This window comes from Amblyomma mixtum, chromosome 7, assembly GCF_055824585.1.
Source record: "Amblyomma mixtum isolate Tamu chromosome 7, ASM5582458v1, whole genome shotgun sequence".
Taxonomy (NCBI): Eukaryota; Metazoa; Arthropoda; class Arachnida; order Ixodida; family Ixodidae; genus Amblyomma; species Amblyomma mixtum.
The window spans coordinates 130,218,755-130,235,559 of record NC_143018.1 but is presented as its reverse complement, the minus strand read 5'-3'; positions in this window follow the sequence as shown (position 1 = coordinate 130,235,559).

The window sequence follows — 16,805 nt, the reverse complement described above, 5'->3', positions numbered from 1 at the left end:
CACTCATTCGTTCAGCTGTCAGCGAGGGGAGGCAAAGCGAATATCACATGTTTCATTTAAAGGCAATTAATATGCCTAAAAACTTAATAACGTTGACGAACTCTGTCCGAAGCGTGCGACGTGGGCCCTTCCATGTTGACAGCGCTATTTTTCCTAGAGCAAGCAAGAGCACGCACACTAAATTCGAAAAACAGCGTGCCCAATGCGAACGTTTGCAAAACCTTGATTTGAAACAGCTTTTGGCGCATGCGCAGTATGAATGACGCTATTTTATAGCGTCCGCTATGCTCTTGCGTATGTCTACGTAAGCTATCCTAAGCTCTCTATTGCTTTTACAAATTCTGTCATGTTTACCTCAGATTGTGCTCCCCAGTGTCCTGACAATCATTTATGTGTTTCTAGTACGTATATATGCATGGGGTACCGTTATTGCGGCTGCTCATTGTTTTTCTTCCTTTTCTAAGATTTGCGGTTTTTATACCATTTAATATGATTACGGCATACCATTGCGAGCCGTATATCCTCATTCTATGTCTGTAGGTAATATCATTACTTATACTTTATTTTTACATTTTATGTTATCGTTTCTGCAGCGCCCATTGTGCTCTTTTTTTGTGAATTGTGTGTGTTGCAGCTATGTTTCGCTGAGCGGTGTGTCGCCAGTTGAAATGCTTTAGTGCGAAAGCATTACTTAACGCGGTCAAACCAAAGCAATAATCTGGTGGCGCCACTGTCCTTCAAGGTATCTTTGACCGAAGCTAGCTTAGGAATAACCCTTGTAGAAATAAAATAAATATGGCCGCAACCGGGTGTTAAACCACCGGCGGCGTGAACAGATAAGCTTCGCTGGCCACTGCACGGTATGGTATCGCAGCTGCCGAACACATCTAGTGTTAAAGGGGCCGGGAAAAACATTCTAAGTGCATTGTTTTGCCTAATTGTTTCATAAAATGAGTTATAGTGATGTTATTAGCATTGGTCGTACCGCGTAAAATGCGGGTTTTAATAAGTTAATTAGCTCGCAAAAACAAATTCCAGGCGCTCATGGTGTCACCACACAGTGGCGGTTTTCAGGCGGTTTTCAGTGGTAGTGACATCATTGACCGGGAACTTGATGATTCGAGAAACAGTAAATATACAGCAAACTGTGTTAATAAATTAATATACGTTTTGCGAAGTTTTGGGTTTTGTATTAGATCAACAAAACTGACATGTTTGCCTTACGTTAGAGCACTTCAATGAAAGAAAAACAAAAAAAAACACCAACAGAGGCTCTGGCTATTTTTCTGCATCGAAGGACTTCGCACCTCTCTGTATGCATCTATGAAATTGGAAACAGCACTTAAAGGTGCACTGAAGAGGATTCTGAACATGTAATTTTGCCGCGGGAGCTCGATCCACACGTTCCTAGCATTCTTAGAAACAGTGACTTATTGCCCTGTGTGGCCGATTTCCCCAATTAAAACGAATAAACGTCCGGCTCCCGCCTTTTTTTTTTAATTCTGCCTCGTACGGTGGGCGGAGTCTACCAACGCGTGGAGCACCTTTCAACCAGTCACGTGGAGGCCTTGATTTCACTTTATTTTGTTTTTTTAGGTTTCCATGAATAAATAGTTTCATTCGCAGATAATATAGCCGCAAAATAAGCCCGAAGAAATAAAAATACGCGCGGACTATTTGCTACTACGGACTACTACGTATTACTCCGCCGATGGCAGAGCGGCAAGCCGCCACGGGACTGGGTGAAAGGCGCTCAACGCGTTGGTCGACTCCGCCCACCGTACGAGGCAGAATTAAAAAAAAAAAGGGGGGGAGCCGTACGTTAATTCGATTTAATTGGGGAAATCGGCCACACGGGGCACTAAATCGCAGTTTCTAAGAAAGCTCGGAACGTGTAGATTGAGTTCCCGTGGCAAGATGACAAGTTCAGATTCCTCTTCAGTGCACCTTTAATACCCGCGCCACACGGACAGATTTAATGCCATTAAGTGCTTACTGCCTTAAGTTTTAATTGCATTCGTGCAGTGCCACACGAATAAATTTAATGGCATTAGCCTTACTGCCATTCGCGACCTACTGAGTTCGCCGCAACTCATTCGCCTGTGCAATGCGTACTCTCGTTCCCATTGCACGTGCAGAAAAGCATGCAGATTTGTTTGTAACAACTTCCTAACCAGTAGGAAATGGTTAATTGTTAACTTTCAATCAGATGAGGCATCTATACCGCATTTTCGATGCGAAGAGCGCAATTTAACCAGCCTTATTGACAGGTACTCTCGACTTGGGTGCTGACATGCGAGTTTATGGCTACTTTTTCGACTTGTAAACCAGGAACAGCCGTATTTTCTGGAAAATCGTTTTTATATTACACTTGAACAACATTCCCCATATATTTTGCTCATTAGCAATTTTTTGTATTCAGATGAAACTTCTGATTACCCCGCAAACGTTATCGTCATCGTCACTTTCGATAATGGCATTAAATGTGGACGTGTAGCACCAACTCCGAAAATAATGGCATTAACAAACTTAAGGCCTTAAGCATTTACTGCCTTTTCTTGTGAGCGTGTGGCACGGGTATAAGCCTGCTCTCTATGTGTCAGCGAACGGCTTGGTGGAACCGACCTGATCGAGCCAGTACTTTCCACAAGCATTCGTTTCGGTTCCAAGCAAGGACACAAAAAAGAAGATATTAGTTTTAATTTACCAGCGCGCATCGGCAGCTTGATGAGGATCACCGGGCGCGGCCGCCAGATGACGCCACTCTCCCGCCATTGAACTCCTCAAAAACGCGGAAGTTAAAATTGGATGAATTCAATGGAAAAGAAACATTGTGTAGAACAATATCGATTCTGGAAAAGGCAGATCAGGAAAGAATTTTTCTATGATAACTCAAGAGGCAGTGCCCTACTTCTTGAAGCTAGATCAGGGTGTCTTAGAATGCGCAGCTACAAAAAGAAATTTAACGAAGAAGATGACACATGTGCAGTGTGTGGTAGATCTGTGGAAACAATTGAACACCTCATAATCAAATGTGATGGTATCCATCCTGATGTGGATGCAGGCACAGTCACTCTTTCTGAGGCCCTAGGGTTTAAAGATAACAATGGTCATGTAAATAAATCTGCAGTGGAAGTCAGCAAAAAGCGATAGGAGGATTGGTGGCTGAAAAGCAGAGATGTGGCATGAGGTTAGAATTGTAGGAAACCGTAGGCAAAGGTGATGGAGAATCTTAATGAGAATTGCCAACACAGTAAACAAAAAAAATAAAGAAAGAAAAGCTGAGCATGGTGGCAATTGCCACCACCCCGTTTCAAAGGGGGCGCTCCTATCCATCCATCCATCCATTCATCCATCTATCCACCCACCCACCCACCCACCCACCTACCCACCCATCCATCCATCCATCCATCCACCCACCCACCCACCCCCCACCCACCCACCCATTCACCCACCCATCCATCCATCCACCCATCCACCCATCCATCCATCCATCCATCCAACCACCCACCCGCCCACCCACCCATCCATCCATCCATCCATCCATCCACCCACCCACCCACCCACCCACCCATCCATCCATCCATCCATCCATCCACCCATCCACCCACCCACCCATCCATCCATCCATCCATCCACCCACCCACCCACCCATCCATCCATCCATCCACCCATCCACCCATCCATCCATCCACCCACCCACCCATCCACCCATCCATCCATCCATCCATCCATCCACCCACCCACCCACCCACCCACCCACCCACCCATCCATCCATCCATCCATCCATCCATCCATCCATCCACCCATCCACCCACCCACCCATCCACCCACCCACCCACCCATTCATCCATCCATCCATCCATCCCCCCACCCACCCACCCACCCACCCATCCATCCACCCACCCATCCATCCATCCCTCCATCCACCCACCCACCCACCCACCCACCCATCCATCCATCCATCCATCCACCCATCCACCCATCCATCCATCCATCCACCCACCCATCCATCCACCCATCCATCCATCCATCCATCCATCCATCCACCCACCCACCCACCCATCCATCCATCCATCCATCCATCCATCCATCCATCCATCCATCCATCCATCCATCCATCCATCCATCCATCCATCCATTTATCCATCCATCCATCCAGTGGAAGGGTAGAAGAGATAGGCGGGCGCCTAGGAGGCCGAGCGGTAGCTTTTTTAGGGGGCCCACGGTGGCTCAGGGCGTAGGGGCAGGTAGAAGCGATGTAGTAAATGTAACAATGGCGGCTCAGCCCAACAAAATGGCCACTAGGAGGCCCAGAAAGAAAAAAACGAAAAAGAAATTGAACGCCAGAATCAGTTACATAAACATGCAAGGGGTAGAAAGAGAGCGAAATGGCTAGAAATAGAACATCAGTTAAAGGACGAAGCAGTAGGTGTGTATGCTCTATGCGAGACACATCTGAGGGATCTAGAAGATCCACCTTTAATCGATGGCTATATCTGGGAAGGGTGCAACAGAACAACAACGGAGAAGAACGGAGGAGGAGTAGGTATGCTGATACATCAAGGAACAAATTGGCAAAGAATAAAATCAACTGGCATAGAACATGTCTGGGTATCAGGTACAATTGCTGGCAAAAGGACATCGCTAGGGATAGTTTATTTAGGGACCGGGGACAAATGCAGGCAAGAAAACAAGGATCTAGTTAAGTGCCTCCATGACGATATAAAGCAGTTTGGAGACGGTGTCGATATTATTTTGCTTGGAGACATGAACGGCCACACCGAGGATCTGGATGGATACACAGATTGTAACGGAAAGTTAATGCTAGAGTTGTGTGAGCGGCACAACCTAGTTATTGTCAACAGAGAAACTAAACGTGAAGGACAAATCACGTGGAAATCCCGTAACAGGCAAGCAACCATTGACTACTGTCTAATGTCGCAGGGCCTCCATAGCAAGCTCGCAATAATGGAAATAGACGAAGAGGGGAAGTACAGCCTAGGAAGTGAAAATAAACGTTTTAGTCTACAGTTGGGAGCCCTAGTCAAAAGAGAAATGAAGCGAAGGCCAAAAGACAACACAAAATAAATGATGAACAAATAGCGCTCATATCAGCCGAAATAGAAGAAGTAATCAAGAAACGCACCGTGGAAAAGTGGGATTATAATCAGTTAGAACTGCTCATCGCTACAAAAATGGAACAAGTGAAAGGAGTAAACCGCTGGAGAGGAAAGAGGAAGCCACGAAGCTGGTGGAATATGGAAATTATGGAGGCCATCGAACAACGACGGGTGGCTTCAAGGGAACACAAAGAAGCAAAGAAGGCGCAGTTATCTGAAGAGTAAATAGGCGAAAAATCGGAATCTTATCGACAAAAGAAACAGGAAGTCAGGTCCTAGTCCAGGCTAAAATGTAGCAGTCCTCTGATAAATGGGTGGCTGAAGTTCGCGAGGCAAATGAAGGGGGGCCAAGAAAATTCTGGAACCATATAAGCTGGTTGGGAAAAACAAATAAAAGAACGCAGGAACAGATTATAGATGCTGAGGGAAAATGTTTAGAGGGAGACGATGCTGTGAACTACATTACATCATTTATAGCGGCGTCTTTTAGCAACCACAATGGGGTAATCTCCCCAAGTGAGGCGGCAACACCGGACAGACCAACAGAGAACAGCTTAGAACTGACTAGTCTTAACTGGGAAAAGGCGGAAACGAATATTCCTAAAACCACATCCGCAGGGATAGACGAAATTCCAATTAGGCTGATTAATGAACTTGGCCCAGGAAGCAAGGAAGCGCTTCCCATCCATCCACCCACCCACCCATCCACCCATCCATCCATCCATCCATCCATCCATCCATCCATCCATCCATCCATCCATCCATCCATCCATCCATCCATCCATCCACCCATCCACCCACCCACCCATCCATCCATCCATCCATCCATCCCCCCACCCACCCACCCACCCACCCACCCATCCATCCATCCATTCATCCACCCACCCACCCACCCACCCATCCATCCATCCATCCATCCATCCATCCATCCATCCATCCATCCGCCCATCCACCCACCCACCCACCCACCCGTCCGTCCGTCCGTCCGTCCGTCCGTCCGTCCGTCCGTCCGTCCATCCATCCAGCACGAAGTGGCAGGGCACGGTACGCGGGGGCGTCAACGGCACGCGCTATAGTAAAAAGTATCTCGCGCTCGAGTTTGGATTAGCCAGATAAGGCCATTGATCAATGTTCCCTTTTGCGTCATCGATGTGTCGATGAAGCATCGCTGGGCCAGATGGACGTTCACATGGTTGTTGTAACCATGGAAACGACGCTATTATTAATTACTGGACTTTGCGATACTGTGTGAAATTGCGATGGTGATGCGTTTATACAGCCATGGCCTGTCTCATCGCAGCAGTGCGGCCCATCCTGTACTAGATATTGAATCAGTCATCCAAAAATTTTTTTTTTGTCGTCAGTTAGCAAAAGAAATTCCTATTGCACAGGTCATTTGTACGTTAAATATATGTAGCCGAATGCTGCGGGCTTGCTATATTTTTACGATGGTATTGAAGTAATATAACGCTTGTTGAGCTGACTTGTGGTGTGGAAAAATCATCACACTTAGGTGTTTCCTTGCATAAAGTAGAGAATGCAACCCAGAAAACAGCAAAATCCCTGTAACTAACATTTGCGCCAGCTGTGACTTCAACTAGAAGATGCGAAAATCCTGAATCTTCAGGAAGAAAAAATGAAAACACTGGCTGACAAAATGTTGAGTACTTATGATAATATGTTTTATAATCTAAAAATATTGGTTGTATGTGTGCTAACAAAGAGGTCTCAGCTCCAGTTAAGGACAACGCAGCGAGCTATGGAAAGAAAAAATTCAGGGGGCACTTTGACTGTCTAAAGTACTACGTAGAGGCGAAAGCGTTTTCCGAACCACTTTCGCTGCTTCTATGGCACAGGTGGCTACATATAACTGAGTTTTAATTACTAAGTAATGACAAATCACTAATTAATGGTTAATTACTGACTAGTGCCTGATACTAATTAACTGCTAATTAATGACGCTTAAGCTTCGCCTTTTGGAGTGGAGCGCGACAACGTGTTGTAGCGCTGCCAGGGAGTCCACGGAACGCCACCACCCGTTCGGTGCGATTCCTTGCCCTTTGAACGCAACGCTTCTTGAGGAAAGGAAATGGCGCAGTAATTCTGTGTCATCTCGGTGGACACCTGAACCGCACCGTAGAGGAAGGGAGGAAGTGGGAGTGAAAGAAGACAAAGAGGGCCCGTAATGAAGAAAATGAATGTTGTATTTGAGGAAAGGAATTTACGCAGTAACTGTCTCAAATAACTCGGTGAACACCCGTCAAAATTCAGGGGGGGGGGGGGGCACTTTTTTGACTCAAAGTGTGGTCACTGATGTGTGGTTAAGATGTTAAGCTTCGCCTCTAAGAGTGGAACGCGACAGCATCTTGAAACGCTGTCAGGGAGTCCATAGAACACCATTGCCCATTCGGTTGTACGCCTCGCTCGTCGGTAAATTGGTTTTTGAGGAAAGGAAATGTATCTGTCTCTCATATCTCGGTAGACAACTAAACCTCGCCCGAAGGGAAGGGAGGAGGATGGGAGTGAGCGAAGACATCGTATTCACTAGACGCGCCTTTGTTCATTCCAAACCATCGAGATGGCATGGCGGTTCAATAAAGAAAAAAAAAAAGATGGCATAGCGGAGTGGATAGCATGCTGTTCTCACACGCCGAAGACCGGGGTTCGATTCCCGAGCTCGACTAATTTTCTACTCGGTTTTATTTATTTATATGGCCTGACTAGAAAAGTTAATTAGACTGATTGGGTAATTGTGCAATTAACTAAGCTCAGTCCCCACTTGTAGCGTCGCTATACGATCCCTTCAATTGGTTGCATGGTTACTAGCCAAAGTACAATTGGCCTCGTTTGAAAATCGCGCACTTTGACGTCATGGCCGTTTCGACCAATTGAAAAGCGTGACATTTCTGTCGACAACTGCTGCTTACAACGATGAGACATTAAAGGCTTTCGCCTTAAAATTACAGATGTAACGTTAAGGAGGAGGAGGAGGAAGAACATTTATTTCCGCCGAACCTATCAGTTGCCGCCTGTGTCTTGGCCAATCCCCCGCAGTGGGTACGCGCCATTATCTAGAGGAGAACAACAACAACAACAATATGGCGCTAAGAGATCGGAAGCGGGCGCACTGAATGAGAGAACAAACGCGGGTCAATGACACCCTAGTCGAAATCAATAGGAAGAAGTGGGCTTCGGCAGGGCGTGTAACGCAGTCGACGCGCGGCAGCGATGGCCGAGCAGTATTGCGGCGCCCGTCATCGCTCGCTGCGAGCCCAGTCCTAGGCGGATCGGCTAAGTATTAGGTGGCTTGTCCTGTTTTTGTTTTTCCCTCTGCGCCTTTGCGCATTTTGTCTTGTGTAGATAACGCACGCAGTTCGTTTAATTGAGTTGATGTCTACGCAGTCTGCCGGCCGGGGGAGCTCCCCCTGGTCGGCTTCCCTATCGCCTAATGAGATGCCTCTGGAGCCTTTTCAAAGCACAGGCGTCCGCAGCATTTTTGTGGCTCTGGTGCCGAAGGATGGTGGTGCCATCAAAATGTCCAACCCAGGGACTGTTCGAGCTGCTCTCCAGGCAGCCACGCCCCTTTATGAGGAAATTTCTGAGGTGAGCCAGTTTGGACGTGGCGGGATACTGTGCCGTTCCCAAGACCTATCCTGCGTAAAGGATCTTCTAAACTGCGCATCCTATGGATCTATTCCGGTTAACAGCTTTATTCCTTCCCATCTCGCCTGCACAAAAGGTCTAGTCCGTGGCGTCGACTCCTGTATGTCTGCGGTGGAGACCCTCAACCTTCTCTCCGCGGCAGGCGTTGTTGCTGTGTACAGATGTAGCCGGGAGGTGAATAATGTGCGTGTACCAACCGAATCAGTCATTGCCACTTTTGCTGGTACTTTCTGCCCGTCAGAAATTAAAGCATGGCCACTGATCTTCCGGGTCGCTCCCCTTCCATCAAAGCTGTATCGAAGTCATGACACGTCGAATGCCAGGGGGCAAAAGGGGCCCAGCTTTATTGAGCAGCGCGTATTTATACCCAGAGTAGGGCGAGGGGGCAAGCGCAGCGCTTCGGTTCATAACGCTTATCAGTTGCCCGTTTCAGCCGGCCTGGCGCACGCTGCCCGTCGCACATACGATACATCTTTCTTCTTCTATAACAAAGAACAACGAACTAAGGGAAGTTTGTAAGCACAGGATCAGCTCACTGCACAAGGAATAGCTCACGACACTTGTTCAAAGTTCCCGCTGTATGCCAAACGACGCGTGGTACCCGTTGTCTCTGCGATCGTCTTAACACCGGGGCGCTTGACACTGCATCACCATCCGACGTCACTGGTTGCTGAGGCGGTTGCTGTTGGTGGTGGTGGTGGTGGTGGTGGTGCGGCTGCTGCAGCTGCTGCCGCTGCTGCGATGCGCTGTTTGTTAAGGTGTCCTCGCTGTCGTCATCAAGTTCACGCTGAAAGATTTCTTTCGTAGGCAGCAAATGCTTTCGGTTGCGACGCAGGAGTCTTCCGTCCTCTGTGACAACATTGTAGGACCTGGGTTCTGCACAGCGCTGCACGACCCTTGCCTTTCTGTCCCAGAATAACTTCTTCACACGCACGATGTCCCCTTGGTGCAGAGATGGTAGTGCTTGCCGTTTGTTCGTTGTCTGACGGTGCTTTACAACATGTAGACCAGGACCATCTTGAATGCTTGGCAGCGTTGTTCGGAGCTTTCTGCCCTGAAGGATCTCTGCTGGTGACTCAACTCCTTCCAGCGGAGTTGTCCTGTATGCTAGCAAACCGAGCCAGAAATCTTGATTGGTTTCAGCGGTCTTCTTTAATATTCGTTTTACCACTTGCACCCCCTTTTCTGCGAGGCCATTTGACTGGGGGTACCTAGGGCTTGAAGTAATGTGGTGAAAATCGTAATCTTTTGCAAATGTGGCAAACTGGTGGCTTGAAAATGGCGGTCCATTGTCTGAACACACTTCCATAGGTATGCCGTACCTCGCGAAGATGGCGCTAGTTACTTGAATGACAGTGTCAGCAGAAGCATCTTGAAGAAGTTCCACCTCTGGAAAGTTCGACAGCGCGTCGTAAACGCAGAGGTAAGGCCTGCCGCCGTAGTAGAAAATGTCAATGCCAACTCGATGCCACGGCTGCTCAGGCACTGGGCGCATCTTCAGCGGTTCATGTGGCTGGCTGTACGAGTATTTCCTGCAGACTGCACATTTCTGAACAAAATCTTCAATGTCACGACTCATTCCTGGCCAGAATACCACTTCCCGGGCTCTTGCCTTGCATTTAGTAATACCCAAGTGGCCTTGGTGAATTTTTTCCAGTATTTCACGCTTCATACTGGTGGGAATAACAACCTTGCATCCCTTTAACAAAATACCCTGGACTTGAGACAGCTCGGCATTAAATGGCTTCAGCTGGCCTTCGACCTGTTTGCCTTTTTTCTAGACTCCCGAGTTCACTGCTTAGGTATTTATCATTGCTTGTCTCGGCTGCCAGTCGCATGAAAGTTTTGTGGCTTAAGCGAGCCGCAACCACACTCACGGCATGCACTTCTGCGTCTTCGCTGTCGATGCCGGCCTTATCGCAGTCGAATGAACCCCGGGACAGCATGTCGGCCAGGAAGAGTTGTTTTCCTGGAACAAAAACAATTCTGATGTCATAACGAAGCAGTCGCAGAAAGAAGCGCTGCAGTCTTGGTGGCATGTCACCGATTGCTTTATGGGATATCGCAATCAAAGGTCGGTGGTCGGTTTCCACGATAACCTTCCGTCCATATGTGAAATGATTGAATCGTTCACATCCATACACAATCGCCATCGCTTCTCTTTCTATTTGCGAATATCGCTGTTGTGTTTCAGTCAGTGCTTTAGACGCGTACGCGACCGCCTTCCACTCGTTATCTTGACACTGTAGCAAAGCAGCGCCTAAGCCGTTCTGTGATGCATCGCACGATATTTTAGTTTCCTTCGCAGGGTCGAAAAGCGATAGCAGTGGTTGTTTGGTCATGATGTCGCAGAGCTGGTGCCACTCCTTGGCGTGGTTTGCCGTCCATTCAAAAATTGTGCCTTGCTTTAGTAAGCTTCGCAGTAGGGCTGTCCTGTGTGCCAGCGACGGTAAAAATTTGGCGAAGTAGTTTGCTACCCCAAGCATTCTTTGCACAGACAGCTTGTCCTTCCGTTCCGGCATTTGCATCATACATTGCATCAGGGAGGGACTCGGCCTTACACCCTCACTGCTGATTACGTCGCCAAGGAATTCTATCTGTTTCACGCCAATTTTGCACTTAGTCGCGTTGAAAGTCAAACCAGCTCGTTCTGCAGCTTCTAGCGCTGATCTCAGTCGTTTGTCGTGCTCGTGCGTTGATGTGCCCCAGACTAATATGTCGTCGACATATACCCTTACGCCAGGTAGACCCTCGAAGATTTCATTTAGGATCTTTTGAAAAACTTCTGGCTCTGAAGAAATTCCGAAGGGTAGCCTCAGGAAACGGTACCGCCCGAAAGGTGTTGCAAAGGTACATATTTTTGAAGTTTCCTCGTCTAATGGTACCTGGTGGAAGCCAGATGATGCATCTAGGCGCGTGAAAGTCGTTGCTCCGGCCAGTTCAGCTTCTATATCTTCTCGCGTCGGCATCTGGTAGTGTTCTCGTTTTATACATTCATTAATCTTCCTAGGGTCCATGCAAACCCGGAGCCTTCCATCCTTTTTACGTACTATTACAAGAGGGCTTACCCAATCTGTCGGCTCAGTCACCTTGGCAATAATTCCACCCTGTTCCATGCGCTGCAGCTCCTCACGCAGTGGCTCCCGAAGGGATAGTGGCACCCTTCGCGCTGGCTGTACGACCGGCACGGCGTCATCGCGGAGACCCATATGGTAGCGACGCTGAACGCAACCTGTACCGATGAACAGATGACGGAATTCATCCACTATTCCCTCTGTGGCGTTCTGCGATACGCTGTGCACTTGCCGGGAGAGAAGCTGGAGGCGTTCGCACGCTTCGAGTCCTAGTAATGCTTGTCCTTTCCGAACGATGAAAAATTTCAGGACAGCTTTGAGACCGTTTAGCTTCACTTCCGATGTAATTGTGCCAACTTGTTCAATTTTGCTTCCGCCGAAGGACCGCAAAGTCGCGCCACTTGGCTGCAGTGGTGGCTTTGGCTGCATTTTGTTGAAGACACTGAGGGGTACAATATTGGCTTGCGAACCGGTGTCAACTTTCAGGCTCACCGACCAGTTGCCAACGTTTGCTTGAACAAGCCAGTCGCGCTCCCTGACCTTGCTGCGCAAAGCCACATCCAGTACGTCGAATTCCTCCTCGGCTCCTGTGAGCTCGCGGATTTGTTGCTTTGCTTTACAACAGACGGCAAAGTGGTTTCTTCCATGACAGTTGTGACACGTACGCCCAAAGGCAGGACAGCTCCGCGGTGCGTGTGTCCGTGCGCACCTTTGGCAGTTGTAGGACTGCGGCTCCCGACGAGGGGCAGAGCGCATCTTCTGAACTTTGTCTACTTGCTTATGGTCTTGTTCCCACATTTCTTGATGTGCTGCTGTTGCTTCGGCAGCCTTGCATATCTGTTCTGCCTTCTGTAGGGTCAGTTTGTTATCTCTTAATAACTTTTCACGTATATTCTCGTCATTTGTGCCAAAAACAATTTGGTCCTTGACCATTGAATCGAGTAACCCTTCACAGTTACAGAGCCGTGCTTGAGTCTTCAAATCCCGCAAAAAGTGCTCGAATGGTTCACCTGGTTCTTGTACACGCCTCCTGAACAAGTAGCGCTCGTACACTTCATTGCTTTGCGCCTCGCAGTACACGTCAAACTTCTTGACTATCGTGGCGTAGTCATTGCTGCTTTCGCCTTCGGAGAAAGTGAAAGTGTTAAATACCTCAATGGCTTCTTCACATGCGGTGGTCAACAGTAGCGTAGTTTTCGTTGCTGCTGGTCGCGGCTTTTCGGCGGGTTCTGTCGCCGTCAGGAATAGCTCGAACTTCTGCTTGAACAACTGCCAGTTCTTTGCAATGTCCCCTTTGAGGCGAAGTGCATCCGGTGGCCGTAGGAAATCCATCCCGCCGCTTGTTTCCTTAGTCTGTGCAGATTTTCCACGAAGTGGGCGTCAACGTCGGCCACTTCTGACACCATGTATCGAAGTCATGACACGTCGAATGCCAGGGGGCAAAAGGGGCCCAGCTTTATTGAGCAGCGCGTATTTATACCCAGAGTAGGGCGAGGGGGCAAGCGCAGCGCTTCGGTTCATAACGCTTATCAGTTGCCCGTTTCAGCCGGCCTGGCGCACGCTGCCCGTCGCACATACGATACAAAAGCCACTGCAATGTAACAACTGCTGGCGATATGGACATAGTGCTGGTGGTTGCAAGTCCACCTTGCGATGTTGCAATTGCGGCAATGACCATGCATCGACTGCATGCACCGAACAGGAGGTTAAGTTTTGTCTTTGCGGGGGTGATCACGCTGCAAATTCCCTGGATTGCCCTTCTCGGGCTCAGGAATCACAAATTGTTGACTTAATTGACCGCAAACTCTGTTCGCGGCGTGAAGCCATAATCGAAATTAAAGAAAGAGCGCACGGCTATGCGGGTGTGGCAGCCCGCTCAGGTGTCGCCCTCGATGCAACTGTCTCGCAGGCCATAGTGACTGCTGTAGAAGCCTCAATGACGAAAATGATTCAAAAGATTGTATCAACTGTCACAGAGAGCATTTCAAACGCTCTCGCTACGCAGATTACTCAGGCCATGCAATCTGCAATATCTTCACAGATGACACGTTTGCCATCGTTGCTTTCTCAACCTTCATTATCGGTCATATCGCCACCCCAGGAACCAGTTAGTCCTAGTGCTCCTATTATTAGCTCCGGCGTTTCGAATGATGTCCCAGTCACTCATGATGCAGAGATGATGGATACAGATACGCGAGTCCTCAAACGCAGTGGCTCCCATATGTCTAACCCGTCTTCTCCTCAAAATCCGAAACCAAAGAAACAACAGCTGGGCTCTAAGCCAAAGGAAAATATTTTGCGGCAGGCAGTTGCTGCTGCTCAGATTGCGCCACCATAGGGGTGTTACGAATACGCCAGTGGAACTGTAGGTCACTCATTTCAGCTTCAACAGATTTACTTTACCTTTCATCACCACTTAATCCAGACATAATCATTTTGCAAGAAACTTGGCTTTCACCTGAAAAACATTTCCATTTACAAAATTATTCCTCATTTCGCCAAGATCGCCAGTCAAGAGGAGAGGGTTGCTCATTCTGGTTTCTTCAAAATTTTGTCACAGGGCCAAAATTGTTTTCCAATTCTCTTCTCTAGACTGTGAGATGGTAACTTTAGACTTTGTTATTCCTGGGTGCTATCCCTTCGCATTAGTTAATGCTTATTTTCCTAATGGTGTGCAGGATTCAAAGCCTCTAGATCCTCTACTAGTCAATTGCCAGAAGTCAGTTCTGTTGGCAGGCGACTTCAATTCGCACCATGTGTCGTGGGGATATAAGACAGATCCCTGTGGCAAACGCCTTTGGGATTGGGTTACTGATAACAATCTTATGTGCATGAATTCAGGTTTGGCGACCTTTCTTCGGGCTCAAACCGTATCTGTATTAGATTTAACTTTCTCCAGCCCTTGTGTTCCTGTTCTGAATTAGTCGACAGTTGATTGTGGTACATCTAGTGATCACATACCTATTATTTTTGAGGTTAACTGCCGCTTAACTCCAGCGTCTTCACAGTTGAGATCATATATTAATTATAACCAGTTCCAGGTTTCTTTGCGCTCTACTCTTGCGTCAGCGTTAAGTTCTGAAGACGATCATAATTCAAAAGACATTTGCTTGGCTATTGAGGAATGCCGCAAAAGGTCCGAGTTCCTGGTGCGTACATCAAAAGGGACCAATTCAACAAGGTGGTGGAATGCAGGCTGTACGCGGGACTACAGACGCAGAAAGGCTGCATGGAAGAAGCTCCTCCACAATCAGTGCCCGAAAAATTGGCATGATTATAAGTTTATTGCGGCCACTTTTAAACGCACGATTTCGCGAGCTAAAGAGGATTATGAATCTGAGCGTTTCGATTTCCTGACGAAATCAGGAAACCGACGTGCACTTTTCAGATTTTTACACTCGCGGAAAAAGGTACCGGCCCCAGGTAATTTTACCTCATGTGTCTTGACTCCGCAAGAAGCAACAGACACCATTGAATCTATTGCCAAAGGATTAGAGAAGCGTTTCTCGTCTGCACTACTTTTGCATTCCGTGTGTGTAGCGTCAGTGGATCAGATTAAGCTTGTACCTCAGGTTACTCTTTCAGAACTTTCGCCTATAGTGCTGAGGGTACCATCAGCTGCTCCTGGACCTGATAGGGTAACGTCAAAAATGATAAAGATCCTCTTTGAGGAGTATCCTAACTCTTTATTACAGCTAGTAAATGATTCCATCAATCATGCTTGGATTCCTCCTGAATGGAAACTCGCCAAAGTGATTCCTTTACCTAAAAATAATGGCGGCGGCTATTCTCTGGAAAACATTAGACCTATTTCATTGACATCCAATGTGGTTAAATTAATTGAAAGGGTCTTGTTCCTACGTATTTCGGAGTTTGTGGATAGTGAAAATATCCTCAGTCACTGTCAAATCGGTTTCCGTCGAAAATGTTCAATATGGAATGCCCATGTTGACCTCGAGAGTCGAATCCTCCTTGCGAGGCGTCAAAAAATGCATGCTGCTTTGGTTACATTAGATGTAGCCAAAGCTTACGACAGTGTGGAACACACCATATTATTGCAAAGACTGCAGACTCTGCAGTTTCCACACTACGTAATTGCTTGGATCTCGGCGTTCCTAGATAAGAGGCAGTTCTATTGTACACTCCATGGTGTCAGCTCTGGATGGTATAAACAAACTAGAGGTGTTCCTCAGGGGGCAATCCTTTCGCCCATACTCTTCAACATTCTACTGAGCTCAATTCCCAGTCATCACGAAATTCGCACGTACGTCTATGCGGACGACATTGCATTTTTCTCGGCTGCTCCTGACATTCAATCTCTTTACGTGCGTCTGCAGTCGTACCTGAACTTGCTTGAGAGTTGGTTGGGTGGCCTACGACTCACTTTAAATGTTAGCAACGCGCTACCATTGTTTTCCGTCTCCAAGATCCTGTTGCTCTGTCTCTAACTTACAAGCGACAAATTATTCCCCAAGTTCAGTCTTTAAAATATCTTGGTGTCATTTATGACGACAAGCTCACATGGCGCTCTCACATTGACCATGTTGCAGCGAAAGGCACTCGTGCTGTGGGCATGTTGCGTAGATTAAGGAATCCCCGGTCTGGAACGCGGAGAGATGCACTTTTAATGATTTATGTTATGTACGTCCGACCAATGTTAGAATTTGGATCAGTGCTGTTTTCTGGTTCAGCTGCTTATAAAATTCGCCCGCTGGTTCTTTTATAGCGGGAAGCTCTACGGTTGTGCCTTGGCCTCCCTAAATTTGTAGCTAATGACGTGCTTTACCTCGAAGCTCGAATTCCACCTTTAGTATCTAGATTTAAGTTTCTCACTGTTCAGACGTACCTCACGGTATATGACTCAAGTTTCCACCGTTCCTCGTCTGTGTTTTGTTGCCAGCCGACCTTCTTTTTTGGAATCCACTGGCCTCGATTTCATACACC